We start from the raw sequence: 16,293 nt of genomic DNA, 5'->3' as shown, positions 1-16,293 counted from the left end.
CTCAGCTACATAATTCGTGATTTAAATGAGAATGAGCATTGACTGCTCTCCCTGATCTGAGTATCACTGTTCTTGTTTCTTCATTACACTGGCCTATGAGGCTTGAGCTTCTTAGAAGCCATTCCTTGGCTTCTGAGCTGACAGACCTCAAGCTCTCAGCCAGAAAAACACATTAAGAAGAACTTGGCTTCTTGGCTAACTTGGCCAGAGATACTTCACAAGCAGAAAAGATTTGAGATTTACTTATGGGTGCTGCCCTATTGGGATAATTGGACACGTGATCTTTTAACATTTCTGTATCCTTTCTAGGCCCTGCCAAACTTCTGGGGGATTCTCCTGCTGCAGTTCTGTCCCTATAGTGTCACCCACACGTCAGTAGTAGTAGCTGCAGGAAAGACACGGAGCTGTCCAGACCATGGAGAATATAAAGTTTTCTTGGCTCATAGTCACATTCCTGAGGTTCCATCCAGCAGGCAAGCTTATGAAGAAATGGGAAGAGGGACGAGAAATAAAGCAGCCCCATTTACATAGCTCTGACAGGTATGCCTTATTTGCATCATTTCTTTGGCAGTTTGGAAGTTCATCATCAGATAAGATTGCTGGCCAGATCACATGCCAGTGCCTGCTTCTGCAATGCTGGGTCAGGGCAGAGTTTCTATTAGTCACCATGACACCAGTACACAACTTTAAAAGCACAACTTATAAAACATTTTGGAGGAACACAGATTGCTGACACAGTCTTTGGAGTAATCTAAGTCTCAAATGAGGATGAAAACTGTGAAAACAGCTCAACAGAAAGATTTAATTTGGCCATATTTCTAACTGGGGATTGATTGAAAGAAGAAAGGTTTCAGTGACTAATTTCTGCAGGGTCTGAAATATAACAGGTTATTAGACATATAGGCAAGGAGCTGAAGAATCTGATACAGACACCGTTCTCCTGGAGCATTTGGTAATAGGCTATTTCAGATGATTAAATAGCTAATAAAGTCAAAGTCTTTACTAAGTAGATGGATCCTAGCAATACTGCAGAGGTAATTGTAGACTTCTATCAAAATTTTTTGACTCAAAATATTTATTCTCAGACTGAAGCTAATGTGCCGGTCTCAGTTAAAGAGAAAGCATTTTATCTACTTTTAAAAGGTTTCCAATTTGCTCTACTGTAGCAGTTTTCAATTACATCCAGTTTCAAGGTGTTTGTTTTTCAGAATGAATATTCAGTTTTTTCAAGGTAAATTCTCACCACCTGCCACATGAAACTATTTCTTCCATGAATCATGAAGCTATTGCTTTTTTTGGCAGCATGGGGATCTGCATCTCTAGACTGTTAAGACTGTATCTTTCTCCTTCATGGACATAAAATAGCTGTGATATCTGTATTTCTCTAAAGTTGCCTATCAATAATAAAGGGGCAAAGGAACAAAAGTCTTAAGGACATGCCAGAACTAACTGCAGAAGAGTCCTGAATAAATAAGATTATTCATTTGCCTCTTTATTGCTATTTCAGCCTGTATTATCTTCTGCTGATCTTTTAGATCCCTTCCCTGTGAGGGCAAATATACATAGGGAATAATCAGGAAAGATTAGAGATCTGTGTGTAGCTGTAGGGCCACAATCTATCAAGATCATGGAGATATAGTGAGACAGTTCCATGACTGGAAAGCTGTAATGGATGACTACGTACCTTTTAGGAAAGAGTAATGGAAGGTTCCAAGAAAGTTGGTTGACATTCAAGAGCCACTTCTTCAAAGCTCAAGATCAGTACAGCCCTAAGACTAAGAAATCAGGGAAAGGTTGCAGGAAACCTGAATGGATGAACTAGGAGAAACTCAAATGGAAGAAGAAAGTCTATGGAATGTGTACAAAGGGTCTGGCCACTTTGAAAGAATGTAGGAACACTGTCAGAAACACACGCAGGGATGTTACAAGGAAGTGTAAGGCTCACTTGGAATTAGATCTGGTGAGGAAAGTCAAAGAGAGGTGTTGGTTCTATGTCTAGTCTTGTTCAACATCTTCATCAGTGACCTGAATGAAGAGATAGCACACACACTCATCAAGTACGCTGATGATATGAAGTTGGGAAGAATGGCTGACATATCAGAAGGTTGTGCTGCCATTCAGCGATACCTGGACAGGTTGGAGAGCTGGGTGGGGAGGAACTCGCTGAGGTTCCACAAGGGCAAGTGTAGAGTCTTATCCCTGGGGAGGAATAACTGCATGCATCAGTACAGGTTAGGGGCTAATCTGTTGGAGAGGAGCTCAGCAGAGTGGGATCTGGAGATCCTGGTGGACAACAGGTTGGCTATGAGCAAACAGTGTACCCATGTGGAGAAGACTAATGGGATCCTGGGGTGCATTCAAATGAATGCGGTCAGCAGGTCATAGGAGGTGATCCTCCCCCTCTACTCTGCCCTAGTGAAGCCACATTTAGAATACTGTATGTCCAGTTCTGGGCTCCCCAATTCAGAAAAGACAGGGATCTCCTAGAAGGAGTATAGTGGAGGGTCACAAAAATGATAAAGGGTCTGAAGCATATCCTGTATGAGAAATGGTTGAGAGACCTAGGAATCTTCAGCCTAGGAGGATGAGGGAGGATCTTATCCATGTTTGTAAATATCTAATGAGCGGGAGTTAAGTGGATTGGGCCAGGCTCATTTCAGAGGTGCCCAGTGACAGAACAAGGAGTGATGAGCACAAACTGGAACACAGGGAATTCCATCTGAACATGAGAAAAAAATATTTACTTTGAGGGTTGCAGAGCACTGGAACAAGTTTCCTTGAGAGGTGGTGTAGTTTCTTTCTCTGAAAATATTCAAAATCCATCTGGGTGTTTTGCTGTGCAACCTACTGCAGGGCACCTCCTTTAGCAGGGAGTTGGACTAGGTAATCTCCTGAGGTCCCTTCCAATCACTACAATTCTGTGATCAGAAAAAATGGTCGTGTTTCCTTTTTATAGTGTGTATACACAGCTACGTTAGCTAACTCACAGACAGCAGCAAAACAGTTCTTTACAAGAGTAAATTATCCCATTATCACAGAGGAGCCTGCAGCAGTGCTGATATGTACACAGAAGCTAGTTTGCCTCTACTTATGATTACTTTTGCCTCATTTATAGAAATGTAATAGATGCTCATTCCCATTTAGTTGAATCAACAAACACTGCATAGCAGTGCTCATCTCCGCATTTCCTGAAGCCATCTCCAATGTCTGTTTTGCCTACCCCATCGCCTGCCTGAATAAAGTTTTTTCTCTTTTAAGTTTTCCCTAGAGGACTTATGGATATTGCAAATTAGAGGGCAAAGGCTCAGCTGTAGACTATTTTATTTCTCTTCTAGGTGTGGATGGTTTTGCATTTCTCAGGCAAAGATTTTCTGAGAAGCAGAAGGTTGCAGGGCACAGGGATACTGCACCCGGGCTGAAGGACAACGGCTGAAGACTGGAATGTTTCTATCATAAATCTGGCCATCACCCTTGGTGCTGGTGTCACCTTGTGCAGGGTACAGGACAAGCCTTGGCACCCTGCCTATTAATCCTCTCTGCCCTCCTTGGATGTGATATCAGAGCCCACTCTGCAGATGCAGCCCAGTAATGCTCTGAAAGGTGCTGCAGCCAGACCTGGCTCCTTCCTTATCCCTTTCTGCCTCCCAATAACTCATACGTGTCACCCTGAGATACCATCAGCTCACAGTCTTCAGTTGCAGCACAGGTATGTGGAGGGTTTGAGCTTGGGCTTTGACTCAGACCTACCGAACTGTAATGCAAGGTGGGGACGGCTGTCACTATAGTTGTATGAGCAGATTAACCTGCTCTGACATTACTAAGAAATGCCATCACCAATTTCATGCCCACAGATAAAATCCCTTATAAAAGCCCATATAAGGAACAGTTGCCAGACCTGGAGCTCCAGCCTTCCAGGAATATCAAACCATGGTTCACACCATGGCATCTGGTGCTCTGTATCACATCATTTGGATGTAAAAATAGTCACGTCTAAGCAAGACTGTCCCTCATTATCAGGAAGATCAGCCTTACAAGCTCTCTGTAAATGATTATAAGTGTGATTGCTGAACTGTAAGACAGCGATGTTGCACAGTGAACGTAAGGATGGAGCACGTCAAGCATGAATGAAAGCTACAGAGCTTACAGCACACCTGTCCAAGCACACTCCTTCAGCACACATGATCTAGCAGGATTTGGAGGCTGCTGCAATACATATTAAACCACTTATTCTTTGCTTTTAGATTTCCCATGGTTGCCAGGTAGGCTTAGAGTTAGATCCAAGCCAGAAATTTGTATAAGAATCTAAATTTATATGATAGAGTTCATGGAACATTTAATCCAGCCTTTTTGGTTTTCCTTTTCTTTCTTTAATATATCATCAGTTCTGAAAAGAGATCCTAGTTGTTAAATATGCTAAATATTTGCTTAGTTTTTCCAGATGCTTACCCTTCATCTTGTGGTTGGTTCTAGGGTTGTGATTTGTTTCCATTTCTGGTGAAGTCTGAGTGCAATCAAAGATAATTTAGCTTCTATTTAGTGCACAGACCATCGGCTACTTACATCTTTCGTTTCTACTGTCACTGCCAATAAGAAATTGGTGACAAAAATTACTATTGTGTTTGTAAGCGCAGTGTTATTTATAAACAGCTAGATGCAGAAAAAATGCAATTTAAATCTCATTGTGAGCAACGCTCAGGCCTAGAGCTCCCTAATGCACAATTCATAGCTGCTTAAATTGTAGTCATTACTCTTATAGCGCAATACTGTTTGTCATGATAAAGGGAGATTACTTTTCTGCCAATTACTCCAGTAAGATTAGTTAATTTACATTTGTAAAGGGTATGGAGCAGCATCTCAATCCCGTGGAGATACTTCTCAGAAGCATTTGGCAATTCAGCATTTTGGGGAAAATGTAAATGCAACTCAACTTTAAAATTAAAAACAAGAAAAGATGATGTGTACATCCCAAAGGCTGTAAACCCCAATAAAGAGAAGTAAATATATCACTTAAGGACTGCCAACTTCAGTGTTGTAGAAAACTGTACTGAGGATCTGAAAGAAGGAAAGCTGCTTTCTCCTTCAGTACTGGGTAGCCATGCTGGCAGTGTCAGAAATCACTGTTTCTGACTGCACGTAAGCTGTGCACGCAAATAATCTATATAAAACATTCCACAAGTTGGGATCCCATTTTCTTTTCTCTTTTAACATCTAGATGTTCATTCAATCAATGTTGAGATACAGACACAGCAAGAAAAAAACATGTGAAGGAATGCTATTTTTATGTATTTACTTAAAATTTCTGGGTGAGTTTTGGCATGCTTGTTTGGGTACTCACCACCTGAGGCATCACAGGTCTCAGACTGAGCACTAAGAGTGGGCAGGGTTAAGACCTACCTCTGCCCTGCAGCAAGGCAGGCTTGCTAAAAGCACCTATATGCTGAGGTCACGGGTATTTTTGGGGAGTAGAGCAAGTCCAGCAGAACACAAAAACACTGTGTAGGTGTACTGTCACTGCCTACGTGCAGTTGGCATAATACAGCTTAACCTCTAGCAATTAAAATGATGAAACACCAACAGCATAGGCATCCTGAACACTGATGCTTGTGTTCAGGCATGTCAGGCTATGCTGAACTTTGATCATGGAATCATTTGACTTGGAGAAGACCTGATGCTGATATTCTGATCATAGAATCATAGAATCATAGAATGGCCTGGATTGAAAAGGACCACAATGATCATCCAGTTTCAACTCCCCTGCTATGTGCAGGGTTGCCAACCACCAGACCAGGCTGCCCAGAGCCACATCAAGCCTGGCCTTGAATGCTGCCAGGAATGGGGCATCCACAACCTCCTTGGGCAACCTGTTCCAGTGCGTCACCACCCTCTGAGTGATCATATATTGGCATTATGGTTCTCATCTAGAATTCAGTCAGATTCCAGCAAATATAGTCTCAGTCCTCCTTCCCACTAGTACTCTCTTGAAACTATGAGGAACAGAGTCTTTCCTCCCAGTCGAGAGCCACGGGCACTTGCTGTTGCTGTGCATCAGCATGGAATGTTTAAAAGGCAGAAATTACACAAGGGGGAGTTCTCTGAAGAGTCTGAAAAATGTTTGAACGTACCTTTATTGTAAGTTATCTCTGTTCCCATTAGGTCTAGTGAATTTGCTCAACCCAGAAGAGGACTCCTTGCTCTACCCATCCTTCATTGAGTGTTTAAAAATTATGAATGTTGATGTTTCCTTTAATTACTCTCTTTTAGCTGACTGGATTTTCTTTTGAAATGTATTTTCTTGGCGTACGTATAGACTAGTACTGCTACCTTGCTCAAAAGGTAAGTCCCCATTTCTTTCTAGGAATCAGCATTCTGATCAAGTGGATCTCAGTTCTGCTGGTTAGGAATGATAGGTATGAAGACATTAAGGGATGTGTAAAGACATAATGATACAAAGGCATAACAATATGAATTAAGATGTAAAGATAGAGATTGGAATTTAAAGTTTCATCTTGAAATTATGACAGACAATCTGCAAAAGGTTTTCAGACTGTTTTCCTTAGGCCAAAATGCAAAATAATTGTAAGCTTGTTTGCTTACCGCTAAAATCTTTAAACGCCACCTGTTTACAATAGTCTTAATTCATCTGTTTGTGTCACAGCAATAATATTTCAGAGAAAAGGTTTTTGCTCATTAGACAGACATACCTTAAACTGTATCAGTTGCTGTCTGTATAAGATACACAAAGTGTTGAAAGAGGTAGGTTTCTGAGATGGCAAGAAATGCCATTCAAGGTGCTGTAATTTCAGGACATAATGAAGTGGAACTCAAAAAGTTAGTTTTGAAATGATATTGAAAGATGCAATTGTAAATGTTTTAGGGTTAACTGTATTTGGGATCCATCTAATTTTTCTGCTTTCTCCATCTGGATAGAGCAGATGCCCTGTGCTGTGGGTTGCTCAGTGGTGCACCTTCCCCATACGTTCCCCTTACAACAGTGTGACCTTTGGCACATGAATACATCTTATTTTTTTGTTCTGAGAGCCCGCAATCAGCAATTTAATTAAGGTAATTTAATTTGTCTTCAAAACAATGCATTATGCATTAATTAAGGTAACTTAATTCATCTTCAAAACAGTATTATTCATTCTCCCTAAGGCATAAAGCACATAGCACAAAAGGTAGAAAACAACATCAGAGGTACATGACTTTTACTCACACGCTCATCTTTTTCCCTGCCAGACTGTGTACTTTTCATTTTCAGCTTCAAGAAGCATTTATGTAGCATTAACAAAACTGTTTGTTCTGTGCTTTCCCTCGCCTTGTAGCTCCCTTCCTTTCACACACAGCCTCTGGACTCATTCTCTCAGGTGACTCAGAGGACCAAAATTCACAAAGATTTTATGAGATTATAGAGTGATACTTCTCAGGCCTGGATTAACAGTGATATTTACCAGTGTTGCAGCCAAGGTGTTATCTCTTATGTCCACAAACCTCTTCAAATTTGAAGACTCGGGTAGTGCTAAGTGACTACTTCCCTTCTGTTTGGCCCCTTCCATGACCCTACTGACTCAACTGCATGACAAGTATCCCCATCTCACAAATGCCTTTATGGAATTCATTTTAAAACTAAAAATATCAGGGAGATTTTTTTTTTAGTTTCCTACTGAAACCGTTATTCCAAAATAACAGCCTGTGATATTTTTGTCTAATCAGCACCAAATAGAACAGTATGACAAATCACTATAAAAGATGAGATTTTTTTAAAACAGATCTGATAAGTAGCATATATTAGATGAATATTTTGTGTTACATGTAAACTGCATACCCCCCCACACAGACCTTACTAAGTTATTTTGGACTAATAGAGTGCTGTTGTTGAGAACACACCCACATAGCACAAAAATATCTGAGTAATGATATAAAGCACTTCAAAAGAAACTGCTTAAAGTACAGTTCAGCTGCGCCTTAGCTTCATATAATTCCCACTTCAGTGGTAGATACGAATGCACTTCATTCCAGGAACTTGTTATGCAGCAAAGAACAGGCAGCCCCTGCCTTTTCACTTTGCTGTTTTTTTTTCTTGGTGATGCTGAATACTTAGAAACTGAAGTGGCCCTAGAAATTCACATAGCAGATAGAACTGTAAGAAGCTCCTTAAAATATGAGCATCCCATGCTTGTCTCCCATTCAGAGTAACCAGGAAACCATCTTCACACCAGATCCTATGTAAAGTCTACCCCTGAAGATCCTTCCATGCTTTGGCAATTCCAACCAGCAGAGATGAACAGTCATGGGCACACGTTTCACAGAATTCAGTTCTTTAACTGCAGCAATAAAGGTATAAGGAAGCCATGTCTGGCCAGGAATACAAGTATGAGGTGACTCTCCCATCTCAAACAAGGCCAAATTATTCCTTTGGGAAGAATTTGATGAGATGGGACTGCCTCTAGACAGCCGAATAAAACTCTGCCTCTCTTTAGGGCAGCAATTTTGCCTAGCACACAGAACAGGGAAATCAAAGCAGTCACAAGGAAACCCCACCTATAGTACAAAACATTCCCATTAGTCTCTCCACAACAAAAAGCTGGGAGTTATTTTGCTGTGTAGGTGGCCATGGGAACAGTGCAGCTATCACGATGTAGAGGAGGAAAAAAAGCTTTCTCTAGGAATTGGGAAGAAGCTTAACTTTTATGTCAGAGGCTTAGCACCTTTCTCACAACTGTGAGGATACATAACAAGTAAAGTTGGTGCGGCAGAACTGAGATTATGCTGTTAGAACTCTTCTTTTGGAAGAAGTTCCAGGTGAAAGCACAACTGGAAAGTAGCAGCGCCATGACAGTCCTGCCACCAGCAACATGCACAACTGCAGTATCTCTTTGTTTACCTACTTGCTTTGCCTGGCACGGGTGCCAGCTGCATGCATGGAGCCACATTCCAACTCCAGTCACACTGGATCGAATCCAGGGTCATGTCATTGACTTCAGTGAGTTCCTCTTCATTCACGCTTGCCTAGCCATGAATCTGGCCTTTTTTATCAAGGTAGAAGTATCTAACAGAGACTGTCAATAGAAGGGAACAAGTAGAACCAGGCTGCTTCACATGACGGGGAAACATTTCACATTATAAGGGGAAACATTTCACATTATAAGGTTTAGAGAGGGCATTTACTTAAAGAACTTTGCCAGCATTTTCACGGTGGGCCACCAGAAAGAATATCTGCATGCTGCAGAGATTTATTCATTTTTACCCCCGATTTGTTATTTTGAGAAAATGGAAAGAAAATCGATACAGGTTTGATTTTAGTATTATTGAAATAAGAAGCCTGTTACTAGTTTGTTACAGAGCACTAACTCATTATGCATTTATTAGTGGTTTGGACTAATGCTTCTTCCCTTTAGGATTTCCTCCTTTCAACTAAGAAGGCTGCTCTGATGGAATACTTGAGATTCATGGTTTTCTCTGTGGGTGTTTTTTTTGTGTTAGAACCAAAATCTTTGGGAAAAGTCTTTTGCTCTATGAGAAAAATCTTGTATGTTCCAGCTGTAGTGACCAACAAAAGGTAGAGGAAAGGGATGAAGACAAAGGAAATTTGTCACTGTTATATTTTACATAAGTTCAGATTCATTCCAGCCATGGCTCAATACCATAAATCTGACTTTAGAGATGCCAGTGTTGTAACAAAAACTCTTCAACAAATGAAGTAAGAGCACCAGAATGGTATAGAATTACTCTAGCAGTTCATTTGTTAAAGAAATACTGACATTTACTTTGTACTTGGCAATGGATTGAGTTGCCTCTTTGCCAGCTGTATAAAGTTGGTACACGTCCCACGTTATGTGCTCTGACTAATTCCGCAGAAATGCAGTTGTATGCCCACACCTCATTTGGATGCTGTTTATGTTGCTGCGTGATCTGGAGGTGTCCAGATGCAGACTAGTGGCAGTGGAAGCACAAGGGATGGGATTTCTGCCACACCTACGTAGCAGTAACACACCACTAATTTCTCTTTGAATTTTACCTGGGTACACTAGAATATAAGAGTATAAACTGATGCAATATGCCTGCCAAGGCTCAGAAATGTTAAGTTGCTTGTTTTCTAAGCAAAAGTCATACTATATGTAAGTGTTGGACTAGCTAGAGATAGCTATGAGGCAATCTTGTCTGGCTTCAAAGTAACTTTAAAAACACATATCCCAGCTTTTACTAACATTCACGTGAATCCAGAAAAGGTCTTTGCACTTAAGATTGTGTATAAACAGCACGGGGTCACAGGGATTATTGGGCAGCTCCCACAGGAAACTGAAAATATCACAAGTCTGGGGTCACAAACTGCCAGCTCAGGTTTGGACTCTTGAACTGAGTATCAGCCTTTACAGCTTTCCCATGGAAAACTATTACACTATTCCTGTTAAGCTCATGTTAAAAAAAAAAAAAAAAAAAAAAAAAAAAAAAAAAAAAAAGCAGGTTATTAATGTTTTACCTATAAGAATGAGCCTCCTGTGCACAAGTGCTACCTATCCCTTTGTTAAAATTATTTCTATAAATCTGCATCCCAGTGGACAATAGTGTCTTAAACTAATTTCTCGCAATCATCATTAATTGGCCAGCTTGCTAACACCTGGTACCAGCAGCCTTCCCATCTCACAAGCACAGTGCCACACAATGGTAACAGCAGGTTTTCACCTAATCCCTCTCCATAAAAAGCAACCACCAAATGACACTGATGACAAAGACACACAGACCAGCCTGATATTTGCTGATGACTCCCAGGAGATTCAGCACAACCAGTCCCACTCAAACACATTTTCCAGTGGTGTGGATAATCTGAAACCATTTCCAGCTGGACTAATTGCATGCACTGAAAAGAGCATCTTCCTTCTCAGGACACATCTAAGAGAGCAGCCGCTAGTGCAGAGAGCACTCTGTGAAGTTTCCCAAAGCAATCATTAGCTCATCTCAGGAGAATTTGCAACAGCTCACTCCATAATGAAAAGTTACTGTGCAGATATATACACTTCATGCAAAGTTTCGAGTTTAAAAAAAAAATCTGGTTAAAACTGATGTTTAAATTCCACTCACAGTTTTGAAGTCTAAGCATAAAACTTCTTACTTTGCAGTTGCAGTTCCAAGCCGCCTGGAAAAATAATGCAGTCCATCAGATAGTCTGGTTTTGTTTTCTTGCATGAAAATATCATCTGTCATAGGCACAGGAGCTGACTTCAAGGACCGGCCCCTTCTGCTGAGCACACCCAATCGGGAGACCTTGGGAGCACGTGTGGAAAGGCACAGCCCTGCGCGCCTGTCACAGGCAGCATATGCTCTGTGTGACCGCACTGCTGCCGAACACTGTTGTCAGTGAAACACAGTGCTCTGGGGGCTGCCCGGCTCTGCAGCCCCCCGGGCCCATGGCAGAAGGCGAAATGGTGGGCTGGAGGGAGGGAGAGCCCTTCCCTGACAGAGGAAAGGCAGGAAAGGCAGGAAAGGCAGAGCAGTTTGACAGCTATATCAGTGTTACTGCTCCTTAAAGTCAGCCTTGCTCCCTTCCTTTTGGCCTTATTTCTTAATGTCTTAATAAAAGTGCTTCCCATTCCACCCCTCCCTTCCCCCTCTTCTTTCCCCCCATGCTTCTTCAGTCTTTCCTTTTAGTTTCTGTCCTCATCCCATTACAACTTTTTATTCCAGATATCATCTCTGAAAAACCATGCAGGTGGAAAAATCCTGGGCACAGCACAGCACAGCCTCTCCTCTTTATGTGCCATGTCCAGCAGTGCTCCTGCACTCCAGGGTCAGTCTTTTGGTGTTAGTCCTCCCTTTCCCCTGACAGCTTGCACCCTCTTCTGCCTCAGGCTGACAGCCTGTATGCTCCCTGCTCCTCACTGTCTACACATGCAGCTTCCCTGCTTTGCTGTGCACAGTTTTGCTCTATGCCTGTTAACAAGAGAGGTCATTTTTTTCTTGCATCTCTTTAAGCTGATGACTTTTAAATCCACGCTACGTAGAAACTCTACTTGGAGACACACACCCGTGGCTTTTTGGCCAGCCGTGTGCTAAGCCCTCACTTATAACAAGAGGTTAGAAGAATGTGTGTACATTATTACAGCCTGAAAGCACAGCAATAATGCAGTGCACTAACTTAGTGATCAAAAAATACACACACGAGCAGGATAAATTAACAACTGTAGCTCTGGTTTCACTTCTGGGAGCTTATTTACAAGTCACAGCGTGTTGAGAAGGGAAAACAGTCAACACAACAGGGCAAAGTTGTGCTTCTTCCAGTTAAGTACGAGACCTCAGGGCCTTGCCACCTTGCAGATCCCAGTGCTGTTTGTATTCATCTTGTGGAGTAGTTTTACTTGATAAAATGGCCTTGTTTACACAGACTGGTTACAGAGAGAGCTGGATGTAATGAAAAATGTTAGCTCTATTCTGTGAACAACTTGTTGTTTTAATGAAATTAATTTCGTTTCTAAACTCACAGAATCATAGAATTGTTTGAGTTGGAGGGGACCTTTAAAGGTCATACAGTCTAACTCTAGCTTAGCAGATTTGTAACTCACCACGGAATCATTCTACAATGCCTTTCCCATGACGGATACAACGAGGTTGATTAAAAGCCTAAACAAAGCGCCTTTTTCCACCCTCAGAGCCCACCAGATTCTCAGAGGAAAAATTCCTGCAGAAATGCCCCAATATGTGATGAACTTCCATCTGTAACAGCATGTCCTCGCTGGGTTCGGATGGCATTTCCCATTTCAAGAGATTGCAGCCAGACTGCCTGGAGCAGGGAACAGCCTGTGGTCAGATGGAGCCAAGGAGCTCAGCAGAATGATCCCCTTTATCAGCCGCTGGTGGGGTGGGGAGGAGCACAACTGATGCCTTTGGGCTGTGTAAGACCCTTTTCAGATCTACAACAAGGAACAGACTTGTTTCATGTTCCTAGCTGGGGACGTTTTGTGCTGAGGGATCAGGCAGTGCCTTGCAGTTAGGTCAGCTTTCTCCACCTATTGCATTTCACCCTCAACTCTTCCCTCAATTTCTCACATATATATTTTTTCCTCTTCCTATAGTGCTGGTTATGCCTGGCTGTGCTGTACTAAATTCCTGTCCTCGGTATTTACAGCCTGAAAATATTTGCAGACTTATCATGTCGTCTCTGAGCAGCTGCTAAGCCGAGCTCTATGTATTTTCTCCCTCATTAATCAGTTTCTCCAGCCTCTCTATTTTTGCTGTACTTTCCTGTAGAGTTTGCAGTTTTGCTCATTTTCAAAAGATAATGAAGAGTAGTTTAGTTCTTTTTCTTTTATTAAGGGCAAGAGTTGGCTGAAAATAGAGGCATATTGGAGAGAGCTTAAGTTCTTATTTGAGCTGGCCAACACTGAACTCCATACCTCCTTCCTTTCATTGGTCACATTTGTTTGCATCGTTAAAACCCAATGAAACCCTAATGTTGCAAACCTGTGCATTCTTTCTCATCAAGAGATTCATCCCACTGTCTGGGATGAATCCACTGACTCATGAGAGGCCCCCCAAACACACAGGTTTACGTTCAGACAGATGTCTGGCATCAGGACCAGACCTTAAGAAGGATTTGAGAATCCAAGAAGCAACACTGCCAGAGAGGTGGGGTCTGTGCAGTCAAAATGCCAATCCCAGGAGGGGCTTCAGCCCTGCTTGTAAATCAGCGGACAGTTTAGGCTGCAGGTCAGTGGTATACTGAGAAGGCAGGAACCTGCAGCCATCTTTCTGTATCTCCCCCTGCAGCCATGAAATAAGAAGGCGTCTGAGTAAAGAGGAATGTGTTACAACATCCTGTGATTACTACGTGTGTCTCTCCAACCTTTGCTACCAGACGCCTATGGCACAAATAGCACTTTTCTCTGCTAAAGATCCCACTGGAATCTTACTATACTTACTGAGGCTTGGTGGGAACTGAAGAAGGGGGGGGAGGGAAATTCCTCAGACATTTTAAATAAGGTTTGATTCTACATGGGAGCAGCAGACAAACATTTAAACTCTCTTGGGTTTGTTGGGAGCCTCTGGCGTTGCCCCAGACAGTTTTCTAACCTCCTTTTCTTTGGTACCCCCAAATCCAGACTGTAACTTTAGATAAGGGAAGATCCTGCACAGATGATGAATAATCAGAGGGGAATTAGGAGTTCTCACAGTCTGGTATATTCTGGGTACTTGGTGGGGTTTAGCTTCTACCAGATCCTGGGTAAAAAGGGTAAAAGTCTTCTGTATGATTTTCTCTGTCAGAGGCTATTACCTTTAAGCCCCAGTCTACCAATGTCACCCAGGGGATGTGCAGGGAATAAGTATATAATCTTACCCTAGTTGTATGACATGAACTCCAGCAAGGTGTAATGGTGTCACCAATGTCAATTCTTCTGCAGTATCCCCGTTAAGGATATTTTACTATTGAAATGTGCGGAAGAACTTCTTTACAGTGAGGGTGACGGAGCACTGGAACAGGCTGCCCAGGGAGGTGGTGGAGTCTCCTTCTCTGGAGATATTCAAGACCCGCCTGGACGTCGAGCTGTGTGACGTGGTGCAGGGAGCCTGCTTTGGCAGGGGGGTTGGACTCGATGATCTCTAGAGGTCCCTTCCAACCCCTACAATTCTGTGATTCTGTGTGATTCTGTGAAATGCAAGTAAAAGCAACCTAAAAAAACTCAAGATAAAAGCAACAAAATAAGTGTTTTAACAATGACAACAAATTGTCTTTTCATTAATTTGTGGGATTATATATCAGGCCTGTTTTATGGTCCTTGAAATTTGATGCAATGTGTGGCATGCTCTCAGTGGTTTTTCCAGCTCTTGAAATAACTGATACACAAAGTGCTTCATCGAAAAACCTCATAGCAAAGATTTTTAAAGAATACCTGAGCTGAACTCACTCACATTGCACACTGCTCTAAGAAAACTGTCATGAGAATCTGAAAGTAGGCAAAACAACTTTCTGTCAAAAATTCATAACTCATATCAGGACAAGGCAAGAACACCTTCTGACTCATCTGATGGACGGTTAATATGTTCTATACTGATTCCAGCATCATAAATGTATTCTATTCCTCTTTGGATATTTTCAGTTAGTAACAAGGAATACAGCATCTCAGAAACTAATCTTTACAATCATCCACCCCAGAAACTAATTCTAGAAAACAAACATAATTAACTGCTGAGCTCATTTTCTTTTTCTTTTCTTTTTTTCCCCCAGAAACTAATATGTAATTTCTGGTTACAAAGATTAACATCTTTGCAGTATGGTTAGCAGATCTTACATCATAAAAACAGTATTTAGAGAAAGACTCCAAATAATCTTGACCAAACATATAAGGACAACCAGTTCTACAAGTCAAGTCCCCCAGCTCCACTCAACAATCCAGCACTTGTAAATGTGATAGTGCTGTCCACTTTCCATTAATATGCAGCTATCAGTTGGTGAGTCACGCTATAAAGCACTTAACAACTGTTCTCATAAATACCATACGCCATCTGTTAACAGAATCAAAAGGCTACGTGCCAATTTACATTTGGATTGAAAGATCTGTTTTAAAACTATTCCGGCAGTCTTAGGGCATACAGATATTGTGAAAAATGACTAAAGAGAGATGTCATTCGGTGCAATTCCCGAATAGCACAGCTGAGAGAGAAAATATTTCTGGGGTGATATTTTGACATCTTACCATTTGTTCTCATCACAAGTCAGAACTACAGGACTTGAGAGTTTCATTATTCACAGAAGAACTTTGTTCTTAATTTGTAAGATACATGCCTTTGTTTGGTCTGTGACTAAATTATGTCAATATTAAGCATTCTGACATGCCCAGAATACAAAACCAAAAAAACCTCAAACTTTCATCTAAGTTTGGTGGAATGACCTGAAACACTTTGTTCTGTATCCACTCTGTAATGACTGCAGGTCACATCACCTGAATGTGAGCTTGGGCCATTATTCAGTTCCTCACAGTGGACATGAAGGTGAGGCCACATTTTCTCTAACACAAGGAGTCACAGAATTACAGTCATAGGGACTGGAAGGCATCTCTTGAGATTGTTGAGTCCAACACTCTGCTAAAGCAGGTTCTGTACAGTAGTTATGCAGGAAAGCATCCAAGCAGGTTATGAATATCCCTAGAGAAGGAGACTTCATCACCTCTCTAAGCAGCCTGTTCCAATGCTCTGTCCCCCTCACAGTAAATAATTGTCCTGATACAAAATGTAAGGACATTTTATCAGGAAAGAGTGTATATAAGCAAAAAATATAATCCTTAGTCTAATGAGATGGTCTTGTCG

General features: G+C 41.6%; 1 protein-coding gene across 2 annotated transcripts in view; it reads right to left on the bottom strand.

Annotated features, from left to right (window-relative positions):
• STARD13 (StAR related lipid transfer domain containing 13) overlaps window positions 1–11,274 on the bottom strand; it is a 271,061-nt gene extending 259,787 nt beyond the window's left edge. Inside the window, exon 1 of one of the 2 annotated variants that reach the window (XM_015852032.3) lies at window positions 11,108–11,274. The gene's annotated coding sequence lies outside the window, so the exon portion shown is untranslated. Of the gene's footprint in view, window positions 1–11,076 lie in introns of both variants that reach the window. The other variant, XM_015852033.3, reaches the window with a different exon arrangement.
• Between the last annotated feature and the right edge of the window lie 5,019 nt (window positions 11,275–16,293).

This window comes from Coturnix japonica, chromosome 1 (genome assembly GCF_054131305.1).
Source record: "Coturnix japonica strain WE chromosome 1, WE-NBRP24, whole genome shotgun sequence".
Taxonomy (NCBI): domain Eukaryota; kingdom Metazoa; phylum Chordata; class Aves; order Galliformes; family Phasianidae; genus Coturnix; species Coturnix japonica.
The sequence above is the reverse complement of the archived record's forward strand: the minus strand, read 5'-3'. Positions and strand labels throughout refer to the sequence as shown.